This window comes from Silene latifolia, chromosome 9 (genome assembly GCF_048544455.1).
Source record: "Silene latifolia isolate original U9 population chromosome 9, ASM4854445v1, whole genome shotgun sequence".
Taxonomy (NCBI): Eukaryota; Viridiplantae; Streptophyta; class Magnoliopsida; order Caryophyllales; family Caryophyllaceae; genus Silene; species Silene latifolia.
Window position 1 is genome coordinate 82,787,016 of NC_133534.1, and position 10,729 is coordinate 82,797,744.

The 10,729-nt window shown below is 38.5% G+C and overlaps 1 non-coding gene across 1 annotated transcript; it reads right to left on the reverse strand.

The window, feature by feature from the left end:
• Positions 1–7,654: 7,654 nt before the first annotated feature.
• Positions 7,655–7,761, reverse strand: LOC141602869 (small nucleolar RNA R71). The gene has a single exon (XR_012524775.1). It is a non-coding gene; the product is annotated as a small nucleolar RNA R71 (small nucleolar RNA).
• Between the last annotated feature and the right edge of the window lie 2,968 nt (positions 7,762–10,729).

Consider the following 10,729-nt stretch of genomic DNA (forward strand, 5'->3'; position numbering starts at 1 on the left):
AGGTGTTCCAGGTGGAGTTAACTGCAAAACGATTCCACAGTCTTTCAGGTATTGATCAAACTCCTTTGAAAGATATTCGCCACCCCGATCTGAACGGAGTGCTTTAACCTTTCTACCCAGTTGGTTCTGTACCCTGCTATGGTATTCCTTGAATTTCTCAAAGGACTCACTTTTATGCTTCATTAAGTAGACATATCCGTATACTCAAATCGTCCGTGAAAGTGATAAAATATCTATAGCCATCTCTAGCGGTAATTGACATAGGTCCACAAACATCAGTATGTATGAGTCCTAATAGGTCACTAGCGCGCATTCCAACACCTTTGAAGGAAATTCGAGTCATCTTGCCAATGAGACATGATTCACACGTGCCATATGTAGAAAAATCGAATGCGGGAATAGTCCCATTATCGACGAGTTTCTTCACGCGTTTCTCATTTATGTGTCCCATTCGACAATGCCATCGATAGGTTTGATCTTTGTCACCAACCTTTATTTTCTTATTATTCACGTGTAATACTTCTGTGGTTTGGTTTAAGATATAAATTCCATTCATGGAAACTGCTTTGCCATAAATCATTTCATTGTAAGAGAAAATACAGATATTATCCTTTAGTGAAAATCCAAAACCGTCTTTAGCAAGTACGGAAACAGAAATAATGTTCTTAGACAAACTGGGTACATAGTAACAGTTATTTAAAAATAACTCAAAATCACTAGGGAGTTAGATTACATATGTTCCCTTCGAGACAGCAGCAACTCGTGCTCCATTCCCGACACGCAGGTTCACATCACCTTTTTCGAGAGGTATGATGTTCTTCAGGCCCTGCAAATGATTACACAGATGAGAACCATAACCAGTATCTAGTACCCAAGTTCCGAAACTTGCATGGTTAATCACAATCATATGAATATAAGATGACATACCAACAGGAACGACGCGGCCTGCATTGATGTCCTCACGGTAGACGGGACAGTTCCTCCTCCAATGTCCAGCCTTGTGACAATGGTGGCACTCTATGTCACCGTCCTTGCTCTTTGCCTTGCCCTGTGAGCCACTAGTCTCACCAGGCGCACTCTTACCGTTTCCTGGCTTCTTAAACTTTGGCTTACCTACAGCTAGGTCGCCATGAGCCTTGCCCTTACCTTTGAACTTGTTTGAAATCATGAGAACATCCTGCTTCCTGCTCCCACTAATTTTCATATCCTTCTCGGTCTGTACGAGAAGGGAGTGTAGCTCATGAGGACTCTTTTTCAAGTCATTCATGTAATAGTTCGCCCTGAAAAGGGCAAAACCATCGTGAAGAGAATGAAGCATTCGGTCAATGACAATGCTCTCACTGATTTTACAGTTCAGTGTCTCCAGCTTCTCGACATTCTCAATCATGTGAAGAATGTGTGGGCTAACCGGTTGGCCCTTCTGGAGTTTCGCATCAAAGAAGCGACAGGTATGCTCATATGTAACGATTATCGGTGCTTTTGAGAACTCGTTAGTGAGCGTAGTGAAAATCTTGTTTGCACTTTGGGCAATGAAGCGTCTCGGCAAATTGGTTTCCATTGCAAAGATGAGTACGTTCTTTATCGCACCCGCTTCCATAACGAAGTCACTATAAGCTAGTGACTCGTTGACTCCTGCATTGGGGCCTGGGTTGACCGGTATTGGCTCAGTTAAGTACTTGAGCTTACCGTCAGCAATGGCAGCATTCCGTAGTGCCGCCTCCCAGTCCGCAAAATTGGACCCGTCATTTTTCAGACGTGTGAACTGATTCATCTGGTCCATGAATATTTTTAGCCAGGACTCGCGATCAAGTGTGGCACTAGGCATTGGGATTGCGTTTTTTCCAGCCATTTGTGTGTAACAGTATTATCAAAAATAATCGTGTTCTACACTGCGAAAGAAGAATGAAGAGAATAAGCATGTGCATCGTATTGATTTTAAGTCTAATGAACTAATGTCATAACGCGAAGACTCAAAACATTTATACAATTGACCTCCCTCAAGCATTATATAAATGATCCCAAGACTCAATTCTCTGTAAATTGATAAGCTAACCTTTTAGCTAATTCTACCGTTAGAATTCTTGGTCGATAAATTTCTGTAAATTCTATCTTTAGTCCATCATAATCACGAGAAACTCTTCGGACTATGATGTTGAGATAAACTAAGTCAACACAACTACTTACCCAATGTAGAAGGGGTCATATTATGCCTACCGACGAAGAAGGTATTCATAGTTGTTTGCCCTTATAAAGACTAATCTCAATTTCCGTTTTAGAGGATGATCCCATCAACTTTATTTTAATTCATTTTAAGTGAACTAATATCTAGCATGCGAGAATGAATAAACTAAGGTGATGGCTTTAAGACTGTGACATCTGCATGTCCATGAAAACTAACATACAACCTATATGAATCAATTTTCATGCATTTTAGTAGTAGGTGGTTTGGTTTTAGGCGGAATATGATGCATAAACTAACATGTGAATGAAAAGCAATAAGAATGAAAACGTAAAAACAGTAAAAGTCCTAGTGTGGCCTATCCTATCAAAATGAACAATAAATACAAGTTTGAAATCCATCCTTGGACCCGAGAAGCTTGTCTTGATGTTCCATCTTGATCCATGTAGCGGGAGTGAGCTCCATTCTCCATCTTTAGTCTTCTTTTGAAAAGTACAATAAATAAAATTTACATAATAAACCTATTTATTACATTCTAATTTCAAAACCCAAAACTAAAGGAAAAATAAAGGAGATTCGAGATCTCATAATTACATAAAAAATCATGTTTCCTTCATTACGAAAACATAATTTGACTAAGGCCACACTAAGTATTACAAATTACCAAAAATACGTAAGTTAAATTCATTCAATCGATTCATTCAACAAAATTAAAAATGCATCAACTAAAATAAATTAAACATACATGACACAATTCCTTAATTATGTTGATTAATTTATCCAAACCACCTATTTAAATCAAATTAAGTGACAATTCCTCAATTAATCACATTAATTTCAATCTTAATTCATATTAAACTTGTAATATGAATTCAATCCGTTAAAATTTTAAACTGCTTTAAAATAATATGATATCTTTAAATTGTGAATCATTTCACAATAATTAATTGGCCAAAATAAAAACAAAATTAAAAACCCTTTTTTTCTTCCTTTTGGGTCTCGGCAAAAGGAAAAACAGAATTTTTTTTTTAAGACCCAGCTCACGGCTGCAATAAAAGCAGCCTAATTATGTTTTTTTTTTTTTTTTTTTTTTTGTTTTTGCGGCAAAAAGCCCTAAAACAAAAACGATGATGAAAATGTTTACAGTTGCTATTTAGAACATGATTTAGCAAATGAATTAATGAACATGATTAATCTTATATGCTAAAACTATATAGCAAAAACAAGTTCTTGTATCATCGACATGACGATTATATTTGCATTTTAACTTAATCTGCATTAAATCAAAATCTACCAATTCTTCATATGATAATTTTAACTGATTAAAACAATTATATGAAAAACGAAATTGGGAATAAATCATCAAACAAGGGAAAAAAAACAAAAAACAGGCCGAAAAAATAATTTCTCTCGGCACAAAAAAATTTCAGCCGAAAACCCTAATTTTTTTTTTTTCGAAATTCCCCATTTTTTACATACAATTTTATGATAATCATCAAAATTAAAATTCGTGGCCTTTGCTATGATACCACTTGTGGGAAATAGTCTGTATACTTCCCTTAAAATTGAAGGATTATAACGAATTTAATTAAGACGATCACTAGTCATAAATAAAATACATAAACAAAATAAAGGATTCAGAAATAACCTTCGGTCCTAGCAAATATGACCTAAGAACAATATCAAAGTAGATATTCGCCTATCAGTTGCACCCAAGACGATATGAGATATGCCCTTCTGATTATGCTAGAATCGATCTAAAATTTTCTGTAAAATTATGTTGTTTTGTGTTTTTTACTGATGAGAGGAGGCACAAAAATTGCTTAGGAAAAATTAGGTCAGAATGATAATCTCCCTCACTCCCTATATACCGTGTATAAGGAGTTAATTAGGGTAGATTATATTCTTTTAATTTTCGGCCCATTTGACCGAAATAAGGAGTATGTATCCTTATTTTCGGTTACTCCAAAAATGTATAAAATGTGTTAAATTGTCATCTAGTGAGGATCGAACCCACGACCTCTTGGTTTGTGTACCCTCACTATTACCACTATGACACATTCATCTTGTTGATCTTAAATATAACCGATTACATTTAATTACGAATTAACAGATTAATTCGTCCAAGCTAACATTACATACATTTAATTAAATATAACTTATTATATTCAATTTCGAATTGACAGTTAATTCGTCTCAACTAATATTATTTAATCTTCATTAAACAATTGTCTCATCAACACATTGACTAACTGTTTAGTCATATTAGGCATCAATGTGATCATATTTCTATAACCACATGTCTCAAACACATCATATAGGTGTGACCTTTAGGGACCAGTTGATCACCGCCATCTGTATGATAATAACGTCAAACATTCTAGCAAGCCAACTGTTATTAGGTAAACGTTAATCAACTGTTTAAATATACGAAGTATACCCTTGTGAACCTGTAAGAGATTTACAAATGTTATCACACTAATTTGTGGAGGACACAAGCTCCAACATTTAGTCCCCGAATTAGTCTTGTTCCCATGCCTTTAGTGCATATTTGGGTCATTTATTGTCTTTAGTTCTTTGTTTTGCATATTCTTTGAGGTTTTGTGTCCTTGGTAGGAAAGGAGTGCAAACATTGCATTTTCATGGCAAAATGAGGCTAAATTGATTGAATTCAATGATCAAGCACCAAGGAGAGCCAAGATTAGAAGGCCTTTGTACATACTATAGTAGATGGGCAATGATGAGAAAAGATCCTTGCATCCCCAAGGAAATCCTCAAGGATTTTATTAAGAAAAAAGGAAGAAAAGAAGAAGGAACGAGACTGCCTGACAATCCGTGCGGATTGCCTAGAAGACGCCCGTCCCTCACCCACAACCCGTGCGTCTTCCTCAGCTGGACGCCCGGGCAAAACCACCCAAAGACGCCCGTCTTTCCCTTCTGGACGCCCGTCCAGAAGCTGCCAAATCCACCCGTCCCGTGCTAAAGACGCCCGGATTCCCAGACAGTTCCATTTCGTCTTCTTCAAGCTTCAAGGAAGGATGCACATCTTTTTCTAGAGACCGGAGTCTCCCAAGAGACCGGAGTCTCCCTAAGAGACCGGCGATTCCTCAACAAGGGACTTAATCGTCATTTAAGCCCTTAGTTAATCGTAATTCATGCACCTAATCCCCACTATAAATACCCCATTAGTCTAATTAGAAGAGCATGTTCTTCTTAGCAATCTTTAGTGTAGTTAATATCAATCAAATCTCTCTTTAATCTTGTAATCATCATTTAATCAAGTCTTAATACAAGTTTTATTTCCTTAATCTCTCTCTTGTTCATCCTTTATTTTGGGTAATTGAAGATTATTTGGGTTATTATTGGGATATTGACAACCTTCCAATCAAGCATCAAGTACTTCTTTTATTCTTTGCTTTATTGTTGGAATCATTAGTAGGTATAATCCTCCTAATCCCTTTTTAATTATTGTTAATCACTTTCATTTATTCATCATGTTTCACTTTGTTGGTATGATTGACAACCTTGCTAGCATGTTCAACATGATAATGAGTGAGTAGTTTCCTTAGCTAGGGTTAATGGGTAATTAGGGGAAACCAACATGGGGAATGATTCATGCTTAAATTAATATGCTTTCATAGTTTATTTGCTTTCTTCTTGTGATCTCAACTTATGCACATGTTATGTTTGATGAAATGTGAGCCTATGAATCCTTGCATTTTTTACCCATCACCTATCTTTTCAATGAGACTTGTAAGACATAAACCAACTCGAGTCTCATTAGACCATGCATATTGTTGAGTAGGGAAGATTAAGTCGACTTGTAGGTAAACCTGGCAAAATCAACCCGACCCGATTGACCCGACCCGAAAAGGATGATCCGAGATCCGAAATCCACCCGAATTGCTAAACTCGAATGACACCCGAAGCCCGAAGTGACCCGACCCAACCCGAAAATGACCTGACCTTTCATAAACCTGTAACAGACCCGACCCGAAATGACCAATCCGAAACCACTCAACCCGAAAATGACCCGACAAAATATAACTTTAATTGACCCTAATAGACTTGAAATGTCTCTCTTCTCTTAATCTTTGACCCGAAAATGGCCTGACCCGAATTAACCCGACCCGCTTGACCCGAAACACACCCGACCAACAAACCCGAAATAGGCCCGTAACCCGAAATGAACTGACCCGATCCGAACTAACCAAAAAATTTGAGAAACCCGAAATGACCCGACCCAAACTGGCCCGACCCGAACCCGACCCGGTTGACCCGTTTGCCAAGTGTACTTGTAGGTGTTGTACAATCTAATCGATTCGGCTCCGGGACCCAAACTTTCCTAGGATTGTAAGATATAAACCAACTCGATCCATCACAACAATAATTGCTTGCTTATAACTTGAGAATATGTTTGTATGATCAATTCCCATGAATCCTCTATGACCCATGACACCCTAGTGCCTTTTATAAATTGTTTACATCCCTTTTAATTCATCTTGCTTGTTTACTTTCATTGCTATTTAGTTTAGTGATCTTCTACTTCAAACCCCAATTCTGACACCCTTAAGACACCACTAGTTACAATAGAAATCTCATCTCAATTCCCGTCCCTTGGGATCCGACCTTTACTTGCCTCTTTACTAATTGTAGAGTTGTCGGTGAAGTTATAATTTGTGTTTTGGTCTAGGTGCTCCTAACGACAAGTACTGAAAACTAAACCCCACGAGGGAACACGACCAAAAATGGCGCCGTTGCCGGGGACGGTGTTAACTTGATTTAGATTTTCTTGTATTGTTATTAGTTGTGTCTTTCTTTGCCTTGGGAAAGTAAAACTCCTCAAGGTTTGTTCTAATTATTTTCGAGTTGTTTGATATTTTGCATGTCTAGAAGATCACAAGGTGACTTGTTACCCTTTGATCACGAAATTGAAAGAACTTTGACAACCAATAGAAGACTTGCTAGGAGAACTTTGAGAGGTATTGGTGAGGTTGTAGATATTCAACCAAATACTATTCAGTTCATCAACCCTTTTGCAAGAGAAGGTGAGGAGAACCCAACACAAAATCCAACACAAAATCAACCCACAATGCCTAAGTTTTTATCACATTCCGTTACCCACCGAGGAGAACCTACCCAATGGTACTCCTACACCACAACATCTAACAGGAAATTTTATTGCCAAATCCGCATTCATCCAATTAGTCGAAAGAAGCCAATTTGGGGGGGGGGGGGGGGGTTCCTAGTGAAGACCCTCATTCTCATATGGAGACTTTTTGTAACTATTGTGATGCGATCTCTCAAACCGGTGTAACTCAAGACCAAATTCGATGGGTCTTATTTCCTTTTTCTCTAATTGGCACCACGAAACAATGGTTGAAAGGCCTTGATAAGGCTACTCTCGGAATTGATTCTTGGAAAAAGTTGGCTCTAGATTTCTACAAAAAGTTCTATCCACCGGAAAAGACTAACATGCTAAGAGCTCAAATTACGGGCTTTAAGCAAAGCGATGAAGAATCTTTGTATGAAGCTTGGGAGCGATTCAAGGGAATTTGTCGCTCATGTCCTCATCATGGACTTAGCGAGTGGTTCTTGGTACAACAATTTTGGAACGGTCTTTATGAAGATTCAAGGAACATTCTCAACATGGGATCAAATGGAATGTTCACCGAAGTTGATGACAATCAAACTTGGAACAAAATTGAGGAAATGGCGGTCCATAACTCACAATATATTAGACCTCGCAAGGCTACTAGAGGAGGAAAGCATGAAGTGGACTCCATTACTCAATTGGGTGCTCAACTTATTGCTCACATTTATACCATCAATTTGAAGTTTGAAAAAGCTATGGCTAGACTTGAAGAAGCCTCAAAATCACCAAAGCATCATGTTAATGCCATGACGGCATCTTCATCAATCCCAAGTGGGATATGTGAGAATTGTGGAACTTTGGGACATGACCAAAGTGAATGTAGGGGAACAAATGAACAAGTGAATGCTTTCCAAGCATACAAGAGCGGTACCCCTTATTCAAACTATTACAATGAAAACACCAAATTCCATCCAAATCTCTCATACAAAAGCCAAAATGTTCAAAACCCTCAACCAACATACACCCCACCTCCCATGAGAAACCAAAATCAAAGACCCTTTTACAACCAAAACCAAGGTTACCAAAATCAAACTCCATACAATCAACAAAATGACCAAGGTTTTGATGTTCAAAAAGCGGTCCTCCAAATGCGAAAGAATCAACAAGAGTTTTTCAGTCAAATGCAAAAAGATAGTCAAGCAAAGGAAATCACCATCAACAACATCCTAGCTCACACCAAAATGTTGGAAACCCAATTGACTCAACTAGCATCTTCAAGCTCACAAAGACAAAATGGGCAATTACCACCTCAAAGTAATCCCCCAAGACATGAAACAGTTAGTGCCATTCACTTGAAAAGTGGTACAAAGTATGAAGCACCGAAGAAGCAAGTTGAGGATGAAGTTATGGAAGCTAGTGACAAAGAAGAAATTGTGCAAAACTCCAAGGATGGAGAACCATCAAAAGAAGAAATTTCAAAGAAAAATGAAGACAAGTTCAAGGAGAAGGAGCCCATTGTGATTAGACTTCCTTTTCCAAGTCGTCAAGCCAAGCCCAAATTTGATGACCAACTTGGAAAATTTATGGAAATTGTGAAGAATTTGGAAGTCTCAATTCCTTTCACGGAACTAATCAATCACGTGCCGGCCTATGCAAAATACATGAAAGACATCCTCACAAAGAAGAAGTCGATCAGGAAGCTTGAGACTATCGCCTTCACTAAGGTGAGTAGTGCAATACTTCAAGGGAGTTCACCTCCAAAACTCAAAGATCCGGGAAGCTTCTCAATACCGTGTACCACTGGCGACACCACGATCAACAAAGCCTTATGTGATCTAGGGGCTAGTGTGAGTGTTATGCCGTACTCGGTGAGTAAAAGGTTGGGGATGGGAGAGCTTAAATACACCAATATCACACTCCAAATGGCCGATAGATCGACGAAGACACCATTAGGGATATGGGAAGATGTTCCCGTAGGAGTTGGGAAATTTTTTATCCCGGTGGACTTTGTCATTGTTGACATGGAAGAAGACTCCAACATTCCAATCATTCTAGGAATACCTTTCTTACACACCGCGGGTGCGGTGATTGATGTACAACATGGAGAGCTCACTCTAGAAGTGGGAGATGAGAGCATAACTTTCAATTTTGACAAGACCATGAGAGCTCCCCGTTTGCATGAACCATGTTTTATGGTTGATCATTATAGCCGGAAGGATGATAGGAAGAAGTCGGAATTCCAATGGAAGAAGAAAATTGATGATGCTCCATTCAAAGAGCAAGTGAATTGTAACAAAGAGAGCTTGAAAAGCTCACCAAAGTCAAGCAATGAAGAGGATGGCCTCATTGGCCAAGACAAGAAAGTGGGAGAGTTGTCTCTATCAACTCAAAAGATCTTTAGTGATCAAGTATATGAAGATTGTGGTCTTTGGGACGATGAGTTTGAAGGGATTTTCAATACCTATATTGGTAATGCTATCGATCAAGACCGACATGAAGCACAACAAGGGCAAAGGTCTATTGAAGATCTTTATCATGATAATGAAGAAGCTTTTGACTACTTTTTCAAGGTGTTGAGTAACATCAACAACACCTTGGACATTCCCCCATGACATCACACTAAGGATGAGAGTTTGGTGGTGTCCTCCCTAAACCACCATTTCTAAATATTTCTAACTCCTTAACTCGCATTTTAATTCTTACATTGCATTTTTGTCATTTTGGATTTTTATGCTTTGATCAAGATAATTATCATTTTTGAGAGAAGTGAGGGAGGGTCTAATGATGTTAATTGATGTGTAGTGCTTTAGCTTAGCATGGGGATAGCAATTGCCTAAGCTATTCATGCCTTAGTAGTGCCCCTATAATGAAGAACACGGGATTTGAAGAATGAAAAATGACAAGGGATATGCAAGTGCACGGATGGAACTGAATCCGGTTAAAACAGGGAGAATCTGAGCGTCTTCATGGGAATCCGCCCGTCTTCAGGCAATCTGGGCATCTTTGTCAAAATCCGCCCGTCCATCTGAGCTGAAAATTTGAAATTTTGGGACTGTTGAAGAATCCGAGCGTCCTGGTAAAGAAGACGCTCGTCTTCAGAAATCTGCCCGTCTTGGAAGGAAAGACGCCCGTATTTTTGCCTGTGAAAAACAAGAAATATCACTGTTTGAGAATCCGCCCGTCCTGCAATCAAAGAATCCGAGCGTCTTTGCTGAAAGACGCCCATCTTTAGGCGAGAATCGTGAACCAAAAAAGGCAGAATCCGAGCGTCCCGAAGGAAAGACGCCCGTCTTCCCCTGCAGTTCAAAATTTTTTTGGTATTTTAAATACCCATCCAACATTCATTTCTTCATTCCTTCATTCAAAACACTACCCATAAACCCCAAAACTCAAAACCCTCATCCTCTCCATCACTAAAACAAGATTTCGTCAACCAAATTCAACAAAATCAAATC